The sequence below is a fragment of the Gossypium arboreum genome, unplaced genomic scaffold (genome assembly GCF_025698485.1).
Source record: "Gossypium arboreum isolate Shixiya-1 unplaced genomic scaffold, ASM2569848v2 Contig00169, whole genome shotgun sequence".
Classification (NCBI taxonomy): domain Eukaryota; kingdom Viridiplantae; phylum Streptophyta; class Magnoliopsida; order Malvales; family Malvaceae; genus Gossypium; species Gossypium arboreum.
In genome coordinates, this window is record NW_026440298.1 from 164,162 (window position 1) to 179,713 (window position 15,552).

Genomic DNA, 15,552 nt, shown 5'->3' on the forward strand with positions numbered 1-15,552 from the left:
TAGCCTTTATATAAATAGAATCCGCAAGAAATGACGGGTGCAATCATACCAGCACTAGTTCCCCGGATCTCATCAGAACACCGCAGTTAAGCGTGCTTAGGCGAGAGTAGTACTAGGATAGGTGACCTGTTGGGAAGTCCTCGTCTTGCACCCCTCCTATTTTATATCTCATTTATTTTTTTTATATCTCATCGTTTATCTGATTAGTTATTTACGAAATAAATCACTCGAAATTTATTTGGTCGAATTTAAATTCAAATTCGAGGCGTAAGTGCGATAAGGGGTAGCCTTTTATATAAATAGAATGTGAAAGAATTGACGGGTGCGATCATACCAGCACTAATTCACCAGATCCCATCAGAACTTCGCAGTAGAGCGTGCTTGGGCGAGAGTAGTACTAGGATGGGTGTCCTCTTAGGAAGTCCTCCTGTTGCACCCCTCCTATTTTATATCTCATTTATTTTTTTTCCTTTTTCTTTTATATATCATCATTTAACTAATTAGTTATTTACGAAATAAATCATTCGAAACGTTATTTGGTCGTACTTAAATTCAAATTCAAGGCGCAAGTACGATATGGGGTAGCCTTTATATAAATAGAATGCGCAAGAAAAGACAGGTGCAATCATCCCAGCACGAATGCACTGGATGCCATCAGAACTCCGCAGTTAAGCGTGCTTAGGCGAGAGTAGTACTAGGATAGGTGACCTGTTGGGAAGTCCTCGTCTTGCACCCCTCCTATTTTATATCTCATTTATTTTTTTTATATCTCATCGTTTATCTGATTAGTTATTTACGAAATAAATCACTCGAAATTTATTTGGTCAAATTTAAATTCAAATTCGAGGTGCAAGTGCGATAAGGGGTACCATTTATCTAAATAGAATGTGCAAGAATTGACGGACGTGATCATACCAGCACTAATTCACCAGATCCCATCAGAACTCCGCAGTAGAGCGTGCTTGGGCGAGTGTAGTACTAGGATGGGTGACCTCTTAGGAAGTCCTCCTGTTACACCCCTCCTATTTTATATCTCATTTATTTTTTTTCTTTTTTATATCTCATTTAATTTTTTTTATATCTCATCGTATATCTAATTAGTTATTTAGGAAATAAATCACTCGAAACGGTATTTGGTCAAATTTCAACTTAATTTCGAGGCGCAAGTGAAATAAGGGGTAGCCTTTATATAAATAGAATGCGCAAGAAATGGCAGGTGCGACCATACCAGCTCTAATGCACCGAATCTCATCAGAACTCCGCAGTGATGTGTACTTGGGCGAGAGTAGTACTAGGATGGGTGACATCCTGGGAAGTCCCCGTGTTGCAACTCTCCTATTTGATATCTCAGTTAAATTTTTTTTTATATCTCATCGTTTATCTAATTAGTTATTTACGAAATAAATTATTCGAAACGTTATTTGGTCGAATTTAATTTCAAATTCGAGGCGCAAGTGCGATAACTGGTAGCTTTTATATAAATAGAATACGCAAGAATTGTCGGGAGAGATCATACCAGCCCTAATGCACTCGATCCCATCAGAACTCCGCAGTTAGGCGTGCTTGGGCGAGAGTAGTACTAGGATGGGTGTCCTCTTGGGAAGTCTTTGTGTTGCGCCCATCCTATTTTATATATCATTTATTTTTTTTAATTTCTATTCGTTTAACTAATTAGTTGTTTACGAAATAAACCACTCGAAACGTTATGTGATCGAAATGAAATTCAAATTCGAGGTGCAAGTGTGATAAGGGGTAGCCTTTATATAAATAGAATGCGCTAGAATTGATGGGTGCGATTATACCAGCACTAATGCACCAGATCCCATCAGAACTCCACAATTAAGCGTGCTTGGGCAAGGGTAGTACAAGAATGGGTGACCTCCTGGGAAGTCCTCGTGTTGCACCCCTCCTATTTTATTTCTCATTTAAATATTTTTTTTATATCTCATAGTTCAACTAATTAGTTATTTACAAAATAAATCAGTCGAAACGTTATTTGGTCGTATTTAAATTCAAATTCGAGGCGCAAGTTCGATAAGGGGTAGCCTTTATATAAATATAATGCGCAAGAATTGACGGGTGCGATCATACAAGCACTAATGCACCGGATCTCATCAGAACTCCGTAGTTAAGCGTGCTTGGGCGAGAGTAGTACTAGGATGGGTGACCTCCTGGGAAGTCCTCGTGTTGCACCCCTCCAATTTTATATCTCATGTTATTTTTTTATATCTCATCCTTTAACTAATTAGTTATTTACGAAATAAATCACTCGAAACATTATTTAGTTGAATTTAAATTCAAATTTGAGGAGCAAGTGCGATAAGGGGTAGCCTTTATATAAATAGAATGCGCAAGAAATATGGGTGCTATCATTCCAGCACTAATGCACCGGATCTCATCATAACTCCGCAGTTAAGCGTGCTTAATCGAGAGTAGTACTAGGATGGGTGACCTCTTGGGAAGTACTCGTGTTGCACCCCTCCTATTTTAGATCTCATTTATTTGTTTTTTTTGTATCTCATCGTTTATCTAATTAGTTATGTACGAAATAAATCACTCGAAATTTATTTGGTCGAATTTAAATTCAAATGCGAGGCGCAAGTGCGATAAGTGGTAGCCTTTATATAAATAGAATGCGCAAGAATTGGCAGGTGCTACAAAACCAGCATTAATGCACCCGATCCCATCAGAACACCGCAGTTAAGCGTGCTTGGGCGAGAGTAGTACTAGGATGGGTGACCTCTTGGGAAGTCCTCGTCTTGCACCCATCCTATTTTAAATCTCAGTTATTTTAAAATTTTTTAATATCTCATCGTTTATCTAATTAGTTATTTACGAAATAAATCACTCGAAACGTTATTTGGTCAAATTTAAATTCAAAGTCGAGGTGCAAGTGCCATAAGGGGAAGCCTTTATATAAATAGAATGTGCAAGAATTGACGGGTGCGATCATACCAACACTAATGCACCGGATCCTATCAGATCTCCGCAGTTAAGCTTGCTTAGGCGAGGGTAGTACTAGGATGGGTGACTTCCTAGGAAGTCCTCGTTTTGCACCCCTCCTATTTTATATATCATTTTATTTTTTTTGTATCTCATCGTTTAACTAATTAGTTATTTACGAAATAAATCACTCGAAATGTTATTTAGTCGAATTTAAATTTACATTCGAGGCGCAAGTGCGATAAGGGGTAGCGTTTATATAAATAGAATGCGCAAGAATTGACGGGTGCTATCAAACTAGCATTAATGCACCCGATCACATCAGAAATGCTTGGGCGAGAGTAGTACTAGGATGCGTGACCTTCTGGGAAGTCCTTGTGTTGCATCCCTCTTATTTTATATCTCATTTAATTTTTTTCTTTTTTTTATATCTTATCGCTTAACTAATTAGTTATTTACGAAATAAATCACTCGAAACATTATTTGGTCGTATTTAAATTCAAATTCGAGGCACAAGTGCGATAAGGGGTAGCCTTTATATAAATAGAATGCGCAAGAATTGACGGGTGCGATCATCCCAGCACTAATGCACCGGATCCTATCAGAACTCCGCAGTTAAGCATACTTGGGTGAGAGTAGTACAAAGAAGGGTGGCCTCTTGGAAAGTCCTCGTGTTGCACCCTTCCTATGTTATATCTAATTTAATTTGTTTTCATATCTCATCGTGTAACTAATTAGTAAATTATGAAATTAATCACTTGAAACGTTATTTGGTAGAATTTAATTCAAATTCGAGGCACAAGTGCGATAAGGGGTAGCCTTTATATAAATAGAATGCGCAAGAATTGATGGGGGTGATCAAACCATCTTTAATGCACTCGATCTCATCAGAACTCTGCAGTTAACCGTGGTTGGGCGAGAATAGTACTAGGATGGGTGACCTCCTGGGAAGTCCTCGTGTTGCGCCCATCCTATTTTATATCTCAGTTATTTTATTTTATTTTTAATATCTCATTGTTTAACTAATTAGTTATTCACGAAATAAATCACTCGAAACGTTATTTGGTTGAATTTAAATTCAGATACGAGGCGCAAGTGCGATAAGGAGTATCGTTTATATAAATAGAATGCGGAAGAATTGACGGGTGCGATCATTCCAGCACTAATGCACCGGATCGCATCAGAACCCCACAGTTAAGCGTGCCTGAGCGAGAGAAGTATTAGGATGGGTGACCTCCTGGGAAGTCCTCGTGTTGTACCCCTCCTATTTTATATCTCATTTATTTTTTAATATCTAATCATTTACCTAATTAGCTATTTATGAAATAAATCACTCGAGGCGCAAGTGCGATAAGGGGTAGCCTTTATATAAATAGAATGCGCTAGAAATGACGGGTGCAATCAAACCAGCACTAGTGCGCTGGATCTCATCAGAACTTCGCAGTTAAGCGTGCTTAGGCGAGAGTAGTACTAGGATAGGTGACCTCTCGGGAAGGCCTTGTGTTGCACCCCTCCTATTTTATATCTCATTTATTTTTTTTATATCTCATCGTTTATCTGATTAGTTATTTATGAAATAAATCACTCGAAATTTATTCGGTCGAATTTAAATTCAAATTCGAGGCCAAGTGCGATAAAGGGTAGCTTTTATATAAATAGAATGTGCAAGAATTGACGGGTGCGATCATACCAGCACTAATTCACCGGATCCCATCAGAACTCCGCAGTAGAGCGTGCTTGGGTGAGAGTAGTACAAGGATGGGTGACCTCTTAGGAAGTCCTCCTGTTGCACCCCTCCTCTTTTATATCTCATTTTAATTTTTTTTTATATCTCATCGTTTAACTAATTAGTTACTTACGAAACAAATCACTCGAAACGTTTTTTGGTCTTATTTAAATTCAAATTCGAGGCGTAAGTTCGATAAGGCGTACCTTTATATAAATAGAATGCGCAAAAATTGACGGGTGCGATCATACCAACACTAATGCACCGGATCTCATCAGAACTCCGCAGTGAAGCCTGCTTGGGCGAGAGTAGTACTAGGATGGGTGACCTCCTGGGAAGTCCTCGTGTTGCACCTCTCCTATTTTATAACTCATTTAAAATTTTTTTTATATCTCATCATTTAACTAATTAGTTATTTACGAAATAAATCACTCGAAACGTTATTTGGTCGAATTTCAATTCAATTTCGAGGCGCAAGTGAAATAAGGTGTAGCCTTTATATAAATAGAATGCGCAAGGAATGACGGGTGCGACTGTACCAGCACTAATGCACCGGATCTCATTAGAACTCCGCAGTAAAGCGTGCTTGGGCGAGAGTAGTACTAGGATGGGTGACATCCTGGGAAGTCCCCGTGTTGCCCCTCTCCTATTTGATATCTCAGTTAATTTTTTTTATAACTCATCATTTATCTAATTAATTATTTACGAAATAAATCATTCGAAACGTTATTTGGTCGAATTTAAATTCAAATTTGAGGTGCAAGTGCAGTAAGTGGTAGCTTTTATATAAATAGAATGCGCAAGAATTGACGGGTGCGATCATACCAGCCCTAATGCACTCAATCCCATCAGAACTCCACAGTTAGGCGTGCTTGGGCGAGAGTAGTACTAGGATGGGTGACCTCCTGGGAAGTCCTCGTGTTGCGCCCATCCTATTTTATGTCATTTATTTTTTTAATATTTCTTCGTTTAACTAATTAGTTATTTTCGAAATAAATCACTCAAAACGTTATTTGGTCGAAATGAAATTCAAATTCGAGGCGCAAGTGTGATAAGGTGTAGCCCTTATATAAATAGAATGCGCAAGAATTGACGGGTGCGATTATACCAGCACTAATGCATCGGATCCCATCAGAACTCCACAATTAAGCGTGCTTGGGCGAGGGTAGTACAAGAATGGGTGACCTCCTAGGAAGTCCTCGTGTTGCACCCCTCCTATTTTATTTCTCATTTAAATATTTTTTTTATATCTCATCGTTTAACTAATTAGTTATTTACGAAATAAATCAGTCGAAACGTTATTTGGTCGTATTTAAATTCAAATTCGAGGCGCAAGTTCGATAAGGGGTAGCCTTTATATAAATAGAATGCGCGAGAATTGACAAGTGCGATCATACCAGCACTAATGCACCGGTTCTCGTTAGAACTCGGCAATTGAGCGTGCTTGGGCGAGAGTAGTACTAGGATGGGTGACCTTTTGGGAAGTCCTCCTATCGCACCCCTCCTATTTTATATCTCATTTAATTTTTTTCCTTTTTTTATATCTCATCATTTAACTAATTAGTTATTTACGAAATAAATCACTCGAAATGTTACTTGGTCGAATCTAAATTCAAATTCGAGGCGCAAGTGCGATAAGGTGCAACCTTTATATAAATAGAATGTGCAAGAATTATTAGGTACGATCATACCAGCACTAATGCACCGGATCCCATCAGAACTCTGCAGGTAAGCGTGCTTGGGCAAGAGTAGTACTAGGATGGGTGACCTCTTGGGAAGTCCTCGTGTTGCATCCCTCTTATTTTATATCTCATTTGTTTTTTTTTTCCTTTTTTTTGTATCTCATCGTTTAACTAATTAGTTATCTACGAAATAAATCACTCGAAATGTTATTTTGTCGTATTTAAATTCAAATTTGAGGCAGAAGTGCAGTAAGGGGTAGCCTTTGTATAAATAGAACGCGCAAGAATTGACAGGTGCGATCGTACCAGCACTAATGCACCGGATCCCATCAGAACTCTACAATTAAGCGTACCTTGGCAAGAGTAGTGCTAGGAGGGGTGACCTCCTGGGAAGTCCTCGTGTTGCACCCCTTCTATTTTATATCTTATATAATTTTTTTATATCTAATCGTTTAACTAATTAGTTATTTTCGAAATAAATCACTCGAAACATTATTGGGTCGTATTTAAATTCAAATTCGAGGCGCAAGTGTGATAAGTGGTAGCCTTTATATAAATAGAATGCGTAAGAAGTAACAGGTGCGATTATACCAGCACGAATGCACCGAATCCCATAAGAATTCCGTAGGTAAGCGTGCTTGGGCGAGAGTAGTACTATGATGGGTAACCTCCTGGGAAGTCCTCGTGTTGCATCCCTCTTATTTTATTTCTTATTTAATTTTTTTTCCTTTTTTTCTATATCTCATTGTTTAACTAATTAGTTATTTACGAAATAAATCACTCGAAACATTATTTGATCATATTTAAATTCAAATTCGAAACGCAAGTGCAATAAGGGGTAGCCTTTATATAAATAGACTGGAGGAATTGACGAGTGCGATCATACCAGCGTTAATGCACCGGATCCCATCAGAACTTCGTAGCTAAGCGTGCTTGGGTGAGAGTAGTACTAGGATGGGTGACCTCCTGGGAATTCCTCGTGTTGCACCCCTCCTATTTTATATCTCATTTAATTTTTTCCTTTTTTTTTATCTCATCATTTAACTAATTATTTATTTACGAAATAAATCACTCGAAACATTATTTGGTCGTATGTAAATTCAAATTCGAGGCACTGGTGCGATAATGGGTAGCCTTTATATAAATAGAATTTGCAAGAATTGACGGGTGCGATCATACCAGCACTAATGCATCGTATCTCATCAGAAGTTCGCAGTTGAGCGTGCTTGGGTGAGAGTAGTACTAGGATGGGTGACCTCCTGGGAAGTCCTCGTGTTGCACCCCTCCTATTTTATATCTCATTTAATTTTTTTCCTTTTTTTTATATCTAATCGTTTAACTGATTAGTTATTTACGAAATAAATCACTCGAAACGTTAGTTGGTCGTAATTAAATTCAAATTCCAGGCGCAAGTTCGATAAGGGGTAGCCTTTATATAAATAGAATGCGCAAGAAATGACCGGTGCAATCATACCAGCACTAATGCACCAGATCTCATCAGAACTCCGCAGTGAATCGTGCTTGGGCGAGAGTAGTACTAGGATGGGTTACCTCCTAGGAAGTCCTCGTGTTGCACCTCTCCTATTTTATATCTCATTTAAATTTTTTTATATCTCATCGTTTAACTAATTAGTTATTTACGAAATAAATCACTCGAAACGTTATTTGGTCGAATTTCAATTCAATTTTGAGGCGCAAAGTGAAATAAGGGGTAGCCTTTATATAAATAGAATGCGCAAGAAATGACTGGTGCGACCATACCAGCACTAATGCACTGGATCTCATTAGAACTCCGCAGTGAAGCGTACTTGGGCGAGAGTAGTACTAGGATGGGTGACATCCTGAGAAGTCCCCGTGTTGCACCTCTCCTATTTGATATCTCAGTTAAAATTTTTTTATGTCTCATCGTTTATCTAATTAGTTATTTACGAAATAAATCATTCGAAACGTTATTTGGTCGAATTTAAATTCAAATTCGAGGTGCAAGTGCGATAAGTGGTAGCTTTTATATAAATAGAATGAGCAAGAATTGTCGGGTGCGATCATACCAGCCCTAATGCAGTCGATCCCATCTGAACTCCGCAGTTAGGCGTGCTTGGGCGAGAGTAGTACTAGGATGGGTGACCTCCTGGGAAGTCCTCGTGTTGCGCCCATCCAATTTTATATGTCATTTTTTTAATATCTCTTCGTTTAACTAATTAGTTGTTTACGAAATAAACCACTCGAAACGTTATTTGGTCAAATTGAAATTCAAATTCGAGGCGCAAGTGTGATAAGGGGTAGCCTTTATATAAATAGAATGCGCTAGAATTGACGGGTGCGATTATACCAGCACTAATGCACCGGATCCCATCAGAACTGCACAATTAAGCGTGGTTGGGCGAGGGTAGTACAAGAATGGGTGACCTCCTGGGAAGTCCTCGTGTTGCACCCCTCCTATTTTATCTCTCATTTAAATATTTTTTTATAACTCATCATTCAACTAATTAGTTATTTACGAAATAAATCAGTCGAAACGTTATTTGGTCGTATTTAAATTCAAATTTGAGGCGCAAGTGTGATAAGGTGCAGCCTTTATATAAATAGAATGTGCAAGAATTAAGGGGTGCGATCATACCAGCACTAATGCACCGGATCCCATCAGAACTCTGCAGGTAATCGTGCTTGGGCAAGAGTAGTACTAGGATGGGTAACCTCCTGGGAAGTCCTTGTGTTGCATCCCTCTTATTTTATATCTCATTTGATTTATTTTCCTTTTTTTTTATATCTCATCGTTTAACTAATTAGTTATTTACGAAATAAAACACTCGAAATGTTATTTTGTCGTATTTAAATTCAAATTCGAGGCACAAGTGCGATAAGGGGTAGCCTTTATAAAAATAGAATGCGCAAGAATTGATGGGTGCGATCATACCAGCACTAATGCACCGGATCCCATCAGAACTCCGCAGTTAAGCGTACCTGGGCAAGAGTAGTGGTAGTATGGGTGACCTCATTGGAATTCCTCGTGTTGCACCCCTCCTATTTTATATCGTATATAATTTTATTTATATGTAATCGTTTAACTAATTAGTTATTTTCGAAATAAATCACTCGGAACGTTATTTGGTCGTATTTAAATTCAAATTCGAGGCGCAAGTGCAATAAGTGGTAGCCTTTATATAAATAGAATGCGTAAGAATTAAAAGGTGTGATCATACCAGCACTAATGCACCGAATCCCATCAGAACTCCGCAGGTAAGCGTGCTTGGGCGAGAGTAGTACTAGGATGGGTGACCTCCTGGGAAGTCCTCGTGTTGCATCCCTCTTATTTTATATTTCATTTAATTTTTTTCCTTTTTTTATATCTCATCGTTCAACTAATTAGTTATTTACGAAATAAATCAATCGAAACGTTATTTGGTCGAATTTAAATTCAAATTCGAGGCGCAAGTTCGATAAGCGGTAGCCTTTATATAAGTAGAATGCGCAGGAATTGACGGGTACGATCATACCAGGACTAATGCACCGGATCCCATCAGAACTTAGCAACTAAGCGTGCTTGGGCGTGAGTAGTACTAGAATGGGTGACCTCCTGGGTATTCCTCGTGTTGCACCCCTCCTATTTTCTATCTCATTTAATTTTTTTCCTTTTTTTTATATCTCATCGTTTAACTAATTAGTTATTTACGAAATAAATCACTCAAAATGTTATTTGGTCGTATGTAAATTAAAATTCGAGGCACAGGTGCGATAATGGGTAGCGTTTATATAAATAGAATGCTAAGAATTGTGGTGCGATCATACCAAGACTAATGCACCGGAGCCCATCGAACTCCATGATTAAGCATGCTTGGGCGAGAGTAGTACTAGGATGGGTGACCTCCTGGGAAGTCCTCGTGTTGCCCCCCTCCTATATTATATCTCATGTAGTTTTTTTTATATCTCATCGTTTAACTAATTAGTTATTTATGAAATAAAGCACTTGAAACATTATTTAGTTGAATTTAAATTCAAATTCGAGGCGCAAGTGCGATAAGAGGTAGCCTATATATAAATAGAATGTGCAAGAAATGACAGGTGCTATCATACCAGCACTACTGTACCGGATCTCATCAGAACTCCGCAGCTAAGCGTGCTTAGGCGAGAGTAGCACTAGGATAGGTGACCTCTTGGGAAGTCCTCATGTTGCACCCCTCCTATTTTATAGCTCATATAATTTTTTTATATCTTATCGTTTAACTAATTAGTTATTTACGAAATAAATCACTCGAAACGTTATTTGGTAGAATTTAAATTCAAATTTGAGGTGCAAGTGCGAAAAAGGGTAGCCTTTACTTAAATCGAACGTGCAAGAATTGATGGGTGCGATCATACCAGCACTAATGAACCGGATCCGATCAGAACTCCGCAGTCAAGTGGGCTTGGGCGAGAGTAGTACTAGGATGGGTGACCTATTGGGAAATCCTCGTGTTATACCCTTCCTATTTTATATCTAATGTAATTTTTTTTATATCTCATCGTTTAACTAATTAGTTATTTATGAAATAAATCACTCGAAACGTTATTTGGTCGAATTTAATTTCAAATTCGAGGCGCAAGAGCGATATGGGGTAGCCTTTATATAAATAGAATGCGTAAGAATTGACGGGTGCGATCATACCAGCACTAATGCACTGGATCCCATCAGAACTTCGCAGCTAAGCGTGCTTGGGCGAGAGTAGTACTAGGATGGGTGACCTCCTGGGAATTCCTCGTGTTACACCCCTTCTATTTTCTATCTCATTTAATTTTTTTCTTTTTTTTTATATCTCATCGTTTAACTAATTAGTTATTTACGAAATAAATCACTCGATATGTTATTTGGTCGTATGTAAATTCAAATTCGAGGCACAGGTGCAATAATGGGTAGCCTTTATACAAACAGAATGAGCAAGAATTGACGGGTGCGATCATACCAGCACTAATGCACTGGATCCCATCAGAACTCCGCAGAGAAGCGTGCTTCGGCGAGAGTAGCGCTAGGATGGGTGACCTATTGGGAAATTCTCGTGTTGCACCCCCTGTTTTATATCTAATGTAATTTTTTTTATATCTTATCGTTCAAATAATTAGTTATTTACGAAATAAATCACTCGAAACGTTATTTAATCGTATTTAAATTCAAATTCGAGGCGCAAGTGCGATAAGGGGTAACCTTTATATTAATAGAATGCGTAGGAATTGACCGGTGCGATCATACCAGCACTAATGCATCAGATCCCATCAGAACTTCGCAGCAAAGCGTGCTTGGGCGAGAGTAGTACTAGGATGGTTGACCTCCTTGGAATTCCTCATGTTGCACCCCTCCAATTTTCTATCTCATTTAATTTTTTTCCTTTTTTTTATATCTCATCGTTTAACTAATTAGTTATTTATGAAATAAATCACTTGAAACGTTATTTGGTCGTATGTAAATTCAAATTCAAGGCACAGGTGCAATAATGGGTAGCCTTTATATAAACAGAATGCGCAAGAATTTACGGGTACGATCATACCAGCACTAATGCACCGGATCCCATCAGAACTCCGCAGAGAAGCGTGCTTCGGCGAGAGTAGTGCTAGGATGGGTGACCTGTTGGGAAATCCTCGTGTTGCACCCCCTGTTTTATATCTAATGTAATTTTTTTTATATCTCATCGTTTAACTAATTAGTTATTTACGAAATAAATCACTCGAAACGTTATTTGGTCAAAATTAAATTCAAATTCGAGGCGCAAGTGCGATACGGGGTAACCTTTATATAAATAGAATGCACAAGAATTGACGGGTCCGATCATACCAGCACTAATGCACCGGATCCCATCAGAACTCTACAGAGAAGCGTGCTTCGGCGAGAGTAGTGCTAGGATGGGTGACCTGTTGGGAAATCCTCGTGTTGCACCCCCTGTTTTATATCTAATGTAAATTTTTTTATATCTCATCATTTAACTAATTAGTTATTTACGAAATAAATCACTCGAAACGTTATTTGGTCGAATTTAAATTCAAATTCGAGGTACAAGTGCGATAAGGGGTAGCCTTTATCTAAATAGAATGTACAAGAATTGACGGGCGCGATCATACCAGTACTAATTCACCAGATCCCATCAGAACTTCGCAGTCAAGCGGGCTTGGGTGAGAGTAGTACTAGGATGGGTGACCTATTGGGAAATCCTCGTGTTATACCCCTCCTATTTTATATCTAATGTAATTTTTTTTATATCTCATCATTTAACTAATTAGTTATTTATAAAATAAATTACTCGAAACATTATTTGGTCGAATTTAAATTCAAATTCGAGGCACAAGTGCGATATGGGGTAGCCTTTATATATATAGAATGCGTAAGAATTGACGGGTGCGATCATACCTGCACTAATACACCGGATCCCATCAGAACTCTGCAGTTAAGTGGGCTTGGACGAGAGTAGTACTAGGATGGGTGACCTCCTGGGAAGTCCTCGTGTTGCACCCTTCCTATTTTATATCTCATGTAATTTTTTTTATATATATATCTCATCGTTTAACTAATTAGTCATTTACGAAATAAATCATTCGAAACGTTATTTTGTCGAATTTAAATTCAAATTCGAGGCGCAAGTGCGATCAGGGGTAACCTTTATGTAAATAGAATGCGCAAGTTTTAACGGGTGCGATCATAGCAGTACTAATGCTCCGGATCCCATCAGAACTCCGCAGTTAATCGCGCTTAGGCGAGAGTAGTACTAGGAAGGGTGACCTCCTGGGAAGTCCTCGTGTTGTACCCCTCATATTTTATATCTCATGTAATTTTTTTTATATCTCATCGTTTAACTAATTAGTTATTTACGAAATGAATCACTCGAAATGTTATTTGGTCGAATTTAAATTCAAATTCGAGGCACAAGTGGGATAATGGGTAGCCTTATATAAATAGAATGCGCAAGAGTTGATGGGTGCGATCATACCAGCACTAATACACCGGATCCAATTAAAACACCGCAATTAAGCGTGCTTGGTTGAGAGTAGTATTAGGATGGGTGACCTCTTGGGAAGTCCCCTTGTTGCACGCCTCCTATTTTATATCTCATGTTACTTTCTTTTTATATATCTCATCGTTTAACTAATTAGTTATTTACGAAATAAATCACTCGAAACGTTATTTGTTCGAATTTAAATTCAAATTCGAGGCGCAAGGGTGATAAGGGGAAGCCTTTATATAAATAGAATGCGTAAGAATTGACGGGTGCGATCATACCAGCACTAATGCAACGAATCCCATCAGAACTCCGCAAGTAAGCGTGCTTGGGCGAGAGTTTCTAGGATGGGTGACCTCCTGGGAAGTCCTCGTGTTGTACCCCTCCTATTTTATAACTCATGTATTTTTTTATATATTTTATTGTTTAACTAATTAGTTATTGACAAAATAAATCACTCGAAATGTTATTTTGTCAAATTTAAATTCAAATTTGAGGCGCAAGTGCGATAAGGGGTAGCCTTTATATAAATGGAATGCGCAAGAATTGGCGGGTGCGATCATACTAGCACTAATGTATTAGATCCCATCAGAACTCTGCAATCAAGCGTGTTTCGGCGAGAGTAGTACGAGGATGGGTGACCTCCTGGAAGTCTTTGTGTTGCACCCTCCCATTATATATCTCATGTAATTGGTTTTTTTATATCTCATAGTTTAACTAATTAGTTAGTTACGAAATAAATCACTCGAAATGTTATTTGGTCGAATTTAAATTCAAATTTGAGGGGCAAGTGCGATAAGGGGTAGCCTTAATATAAATAGAATGAGCAAGAATTGACGGGTGCGATCATACCGGCACTAATGGACCGGATCTCATCAGAACTCCGCAGTTCAGTGTGCTTGGGCGAGCGTAGTACTAGGATAGGTGACCCCCTGGGAAGTCCTCGTGTTGTACCCCTCCTATTTTATATCTCATTTAATTTTTTCTTATTTTTATATCTCATCGTTTAACTAATTAGTTATTTACGAAATAAATCACTGGAAACGTTATTTGGCTGAATTTAAATTCAAATTCGAGGCGCAAGTGTGATAAGGGGTAGCCTTTATATAAATAGAATGCACAAGAATTGACGGGTGCGATCATACCAGCACTAATGCACCTGATCCCATAAGAACTCCGCAGTTAAGCAGGCTTGGGCGAGAGTAGTACTAGGATGGGTGACCTCTTGGGAAGTCCTCGTGTTGCACCCCTCGTATTTTATATCTCATGAAATTTTTTTATATATCTCATCGTTTAACTAATTAGTTATTTACGAAATAAATCACTCAAAATGTTATTTTGTCGAATTGAAATTCAAATTCGAGGCGCAAGTGCGATAAGGGGTTTATATAAATAGAATACGCAAAAATTGACGAGTGCGATCATACCAGCTTTAATGCACCGGATCCCATCAGAACTCCGTAGTTAATTGTGCTAGGGTGAGAGTAGTACTAGGATGGGTGACCTCGTAGGAAGTCCTCGTGTTGTAGCTGTAACACCCCGTACCCGAGACTGTTTTCGGAGTCGAACACGAGGTGTTAACGGACTTAATTCATTAATTAAACAGCTCATACAATTCATTTTAAAAATTTCCAGACAAGCTGGCTAACTGCATCACAGTCGCTTTAAAAATCATATCTCGAGTTATGAAACTCGAAATCCAATTCCATAAATTTTTCCTGAAACTAGACTCATATATATATCTACTAATTTTTTTCTAGAATTTTTGGTTGGGCCAATTAGTACAGTTTATTAGTTAAAGTCTCCCCTGTTTCAGGGTTCAACTACTCTGACCTCAGTGTATTACGAATCAGATATCTCCCTGTACAGAGCTTCAATGACTATGCCGTTTATCTCTAATAAAACTAGACTCAATAAGGAATCTATACATATAAAGAATGACTTCTAATTATCTTTGTAAAATTTATGGTGAATTTCCAAATTCAGAACAGGGGATCCAGAAATCTCTCTGGCCCTGTTTCACAAAAATTTAAACATCTCATAAAATATAGCTCATATACCTATTTCGCTTATTCCATATGAAAATAGACTCATCAAGCTTCGATTCCATAACTTATTCATTATTTAATTCCATTTCTACTATTTTTAGTGATTTTTCAAACTCACGTCACTGCTGCTGTCTGAATCTATTTTATGGTAAATTTTACCTATTTCATGGTTTCCATGGATTAGCTAGCAATTTGAC

The 15,552-nt window shown here is 38.1% G+C and overlaps 29 non-coding genes and 22 pseudogenes across 29 annotated transcripts; all 51 read left to right on the forward strand.

Annotated features, from left to right (window-relative positions):
• The first annotated feature begins 35 nt into the window (after positions 1-35).
• Positions 36-154, forward strand: LOC128287994 (5S ribosomal RNA; annotated as a pseudogene).
• A 166-nt stretch (positions 155-320) lies between these two features.
• On the forward strand, positions 321-439 carry LOC128287956 (5S ribosomal RNA; annotated as a pseudogene).
• A 178-nt stretch (positions 440-617) lies between these two features.
• LOC128287971 (5S ribosomal RNA) lies at positions 618-736 on the forward strand (annotated as a pseudogene).
• A 165-nt stretch (positions 737-901) lies between these two features.
• LOC128288020 (5S ribosomal RNA) lies at positions 902-1,020 on the forward strand (annotated as a pseudogene).
• Positions 1,021-1,214: 194 nt separating this feature from the next.
• Positions 1,215-1,333, forward strand: LOC128288021 (5S ribosomal RNA; annotated as a pseudogene).
• A 169-nt stretch (positions 1,334-1,502) lies between these two features.
• On the forward strand, positions 1,503-1,621 carry LOC128288052 (5S ribosomal RNA; annotated as a pseudogene).
• A 167-nt stretch (positions 1,622-1,788) lies between these two features.
• On the forward strand, positions 1,789-1,907 carry LOC128287840 (5S ribosomal RNA). Its single transcript, XR_008278542.1, has one exon. It is a non-coding gene; the product is annotated as a 5S ribosomal RNA (ribosomal RNA).
• A 170-nt stretch (positions 1,908-2,077) lies between these two features.
• On the forward strand, positions 2,078-2,196 carry LOC128288007 (5S ribosomal RNA). Its single transcript, XR_008278661.1, has one exon. It is a non-coding gene; the product is annotated as a 5S ribosomal RNA (ribosomal RNA).
• A 165-nt stretch (positions 2,197-2,361) lies between these two features.
• Positions 2,362-2,480, forward strand: LOC128287990 (5S ribosomal RNA; annotated as a pseudogene).
• Positions 2,481-2,649: 169 nt separating this feature from the next.
• LOC128287986 (5S ribosomal RNA) lies at positions 2,650-2,768 on the forward strand (annotated as a pseudogene).
• Positions 2,769-2,941: 173 nt separating this feature from the next.
• Positions 2,942-3,060, forward strand: LOC128287925 (5S ribosomal RNA). The gene has a single exon (XR_008278627.1). It is a non-coding gene; the product is annotated as a 5S ribosomal RNA (ribosomal RNA).
• A 447-nt stretch (positions 3,061-3,507) lies between these two features.
• On the forward strand, positions 3,508-3,626 carry LOC128288039 (5S ribosomal RNA; annotated as a pseudogene).
• A 167-nt stretch (positions 3,627-3,793) lies between these two features.
• LOC128288011 (5S ribosomal RNA) lies at positions 3,794-3,912 on the forward strand (annotated as a pseudogene).
• A 174-nt stretch (positions 3,913-4,086) lies between these two features.
• On the forward strand, positions 4,087-4,205 carry LOC128287946 (5S ribosomal RNA). Its single transcript, XR_008278648.1, has one exon. It is a non-coding gene; the product is annotated as a 5S ribosomal RNA (ribosomal RNA).
• Positions 4,206-4,336: 131 nt separating this feature from the next.
• LOC128287948 (5S ribosomal RNA) lies at positions 4,337-4,455 on the forward strand. The gene has a single exon (XR_008278650.1). It is a non-coding gene; the product is annotated as a 5S ribosomal RNA (ribosomal RNA).
• Positions 4,456-4,619: 164 nt separating this feature from the next.
• Positions 4,620-4,738, forward strand: LOC128287875 (5S ribosomal RNA). Its single transcript, XR_008278577.1, has one exon. It is a non-coding gene; the product is annotated as a 5S ribosomal RNA (ribosomal RNA).
• Positions 4,739-4,906: 168 nt separating this feature from the next.
• Positions 4,907-5,025, forward strand: LOC128287798 (5S ribosomal RNA). Its single transcript, XR_008278500.1, has one exon. It is a non-coding gene; the product is annotated as a 5S ribosomal RNA (ribosomal RNA).
• Positions 5,026-5,194: 169 nt separating this feature from the next.
• On the forward strand, positions 5,195-5,313 carry LOC128287855 (5S ribosomal RNA). Its single transcript, XR_008278557.1, has one exon. It is a non-coding gene; the product is annotated as a 5S ribosomal RNA (ribosomal RNA).
• Positions 5,314-5,480: 167 nt separating this feature from the next.
• LOC128287889 (5S ribosomal RNA) lies at positions 5,481-5,599 on the forward strand. The gene has a single exon (XR_008278591.1). It is a non-coding gene; the product is annotated as a 5S ribosomal RNA (ribosomal RNA).
• Positions 5,600-5,763: 164 nt separating this feature from the next.
• On the forward strand, positions 5,764-5,882 carry LOC128287831 (5S ribosomal RNA). The gene has a single exon (XR_008278533.1). It is a non-coding gene; the product is annotated as a 5S ribosomal RNA (ribosomal RNA).
• A 170-nt stretch (positions 5,883-6,052) lies between these two features.
• Positions 6,053-6,171, forward strand: LOC128288066 (5S ribosomal RNA; annotated as a pseudogene).
• A 175-nt stretch (positions 6,172-6,346) lies between these two features.
• On the forward strand, positions 6,347-6,465 carry LOC128287834 (5S ribosomal RNA). The gene has a single exon (XR_008278536.1). It is a non-coding gene; the product is annotated as a 5S ribosomal RNA (ribosomal RNA).
• A 178-nt stretch (positions 6,466-6,643) lies between these two features.
• On the forward strand, positions 6,644-6,762 carry LOC128288076 (5S ribosomal RNA; annotated as a pseudogene).
• A 166-nt stretch (positions 6,763-6,928) lies between these two features.
• LOC128287847 (5S ribosomal RNA) lies at positions 6,929-7,047 on the forward strand. The gene has a single exon (XR_008278549.1). It is a non-coding gene; the product is annotated as a 5S ribosomal RNA (ribosomal RNA).
• Positions 7,048-7,223: 176 nt separating this feature from the next.
• On the forward strand, positions 7,224-7,342 carry LOC128287786 (5S ribosomal RNA). The gene has a single exon (XR_008278488.1). It is a non-coding gene; the product is annotated as a 5S ribosomal RNA (ribosomal RNA).
• Positions 7,343-7,516: 174 nt separating this feature from the next.
• LOC128287885 (5S ribosomal RNA) lies at positions 7,517-7,635 on the forward strand. Its single transcript, XR_008278587.1, has one exon. It is a non-coding gene; the product is annotated as a 5S ribosomal RNA (ribosomal RNA).
• Positions 7,636-7,811: 176 nt separating this feature from the next.
• LOC128287822 (5S ribosomal RNA) lies at positions 7,812-7,930 on the forward strand. The gene has a single exon (XR_008278524.1). It is a non-coding gene; the product is annotated as a 5S ribosomal RNA (ribosomal RNA).
• Positions 7,931-8,098: 168 nt separating this feature from the next.
• Positions 8,099-8,217, forward strand: LOC128287846 (5S ribosomal RNA). The gene has a single exon (XR_008278548.1). It is a non-coding gene; the product is annotated as a 5S ribosomal RNA (ribosomal RNA).
• Positions 8,218-8,385: 168 nt separating this feature from the next.
• Positions 8,386-8,504, forward strand: LOC128287907 (5S ribosomal RNA). The gene has a single exon (XR_008278609.1). It is a non-coding gene; the product is annotated as a 5S ribosomal RNA (ribosomal RNA).
• A 162-nt stretch (positions 8,505-8,666) lies between these two features.
• Positions 8,667-8,785, forward strand: LOC128287941 (5S ribosomal RNA). The gene has a single exon (XR_008278642.1). It is a non-coding gene; the product is annotated as a 5S ribosomal RNA (ribosomal RNA).
• Positions 8,786-8,954: 169 nt separating this feature from the next.
• On the forward strand, positions 8,955-9,073 carry LOC128287780 (5S ribosomal RNA). The gene has a single exon (XR_008278482.1). It is a non-coding gene; the product is annotated as a 5S ribosomal RNA (ribosomal RNA).
• Positions 9,074-9,251: 178 nt separating this feature from the next.
• On the forward strand, positions 9,252-9,370 carry LOC128287864 (5S ribosomal RNA). Its single transcript, XR_008278566.1, has one exon. It is a non-coding gene; the product is annotated as a 5S ribosomal RNA (ribosomal RNA).
• A 167-nt stretch (positions 9,371-9,537) lies between these two features.
• On the forward strand, positions 9,538-9,656 carry LOC128287787 (5S ribosomal RNA). The gene has a single exon (XR_008278489.1). It is a non-coding gene; the product is annotated as a 5S ribosomal RNA (ribosomal RNA).
• A 175-nt stretch (positions 9,657-9,831) lies between these two features.
• On the forward strand, positions 9,832-9,950 carry LOC128287967 (5S ribosomal RNA; annotated as a pseudogene).
• A 173-nt stretch (positions 9,951-10,123) lies between these two features.
• LOC128288100 (5S ribosomal RNA) lies at positions 10,124-10,241 on the forward strand (annotated as a pseudogene).
• Positions 10,242-10,408: 167 nt separating this feature from the next.
• LOC128288028 (5S ribosomal RNA) lies at positions 10,409-10,527 on the forward strand (annotated as a pseudogene).
• A 166-nt stretch (positions 10,528-10,693) lies between these two features.
• LOC128287954 (5S ribosomal RNA) lies at positions 10,694-10,812 on the forward strand (annotated as a pseudogene).
• A 167-nt stretch (positions 10,813-10,979) lies between these two features.
• On the forward strand, positions 10,980-11,098 carry LOC128288118 (5S ribosomal RNA). The gene has a single exon (XR_008278673.1). It is a non-coding gene; the product is annotated as a 5S ribosomal RNA (ribosomal RNA).
• A 176-nt stretch (positions 11,099-11,274) lies between these two features.
• On the forward strand, positions 11,275-11,393 carry LOC128287943 (5S ribosomal RNA). Its single transcript, XR_008278644.1, has one exon. It is a non-coding gene; the product is annotated as a 5S ribosomal RNA (ribosomal RNA).
• Positions 11,394-11,558: 165 nt separating this feature from the next.
• Positions 11,559-11,677, forward strand: LOC128287952 (5S ribosomal RNA). The gene has a single exon (XR_008278654.1). It is a non-coding gene; the product is annotated as a 5S ribosomal RNA (ribosomal RNA).
• Positions 11,678-11,853: 176 nt separating this feature from the next.
• Positions 11,854-11,972, forward strand: LOC128287912 (5S ribosomal RNA). Its single transcript, XR_008278614.1, has one exon. It is a non-coding gene; the product is annotated as a 5S ribosomal RNA (ribosomal RNA).
• Positions 11,973-12,137: 165 nt separating this feature from the next.
• Positions 12,138-12,256, forward strand: LOC128288002 (5S ribosomal RNA; annotated as a pseudogene).
• Positions 12,257-12,421: 165 nt separating this feature from the next.
• On the forward strand, positions 12,422-12,540 carry LOC128288048 (5S ribosomal RNA; annotated as a pseudogene).
• Positions 12,541-12,707: 167 nt separating this feature from the next.
• Positions 12,708-12,826, forward strand: LOC128288218 (5S ribosomal RNA). Its single transcript, XR_008278684.1, has one exon. It is a non-coding gene; the product is annotated as a 5S ribosomal RNA (ribosomal RNA).
• A 173-nt stretch (positions 12,827-12,999) lies between these two features.
• Positions 13,000-13,118, forward strand: LOC128287926 (5S ribosomal RNA). Its single transcript, XR_008278628.1, has one exon. It is a non-coding gene; the product is annotated as a 5S ribosomal RNA (ribosomal RNA).
• A 166-nt stretch (positions 13,119-13,284) lies between these two features.
• On the forward strand, positions 13,285-13,403 carry LOC128288071 (5S ribosomal RNA; annotated as a pseudogene).
• Positions 13,404-13,574: 171 nt separating this feature from the next.
• Positions 13,575-13,691, forward strand: LOC128288006 (5S ribosomal RNA; annotated as a pseudogene).
• A 167-nt stretch (positions 13,692-13,858) lies between these two features.
• On the forward strand, positions 13,859-13,976 carry LOC128288036 (5S ribosomal RNA; annotated as a pseudogene).
• A 169-nt stretch (positions 13,977-14,145) lies between these two features.
• Positions 14,146-14,264, forward strand: LOC128287896 (5S ribosomal RNA). Its single transcript, XR_008278598.1, has one exon. It is a non-coding gene; the product is annotated as a 5S ribosomal RNA (ribosomal RNA).
• Positions 14,265-14,438: 174 nt separating this feature from the next.
• Positions 14,439-14,557, forward strand: LOC128287797 (5S ribosomal RNA). The gene has a single exon (XR_008278499.1). It is a non-coding gene; the product is annotated as a 5S ribosomal RNA (ribosomal RNA).
• Positions 14,558-14,720: 163 nt separating this feature from the next.
• LOC128287982 (5S ribosomal RNA) lies at positions 14,721-14,839 on the forward strand (annotated as a pseudogene).
• Positions 14,840-15,552: the final 713 nt, after the last annotated feature.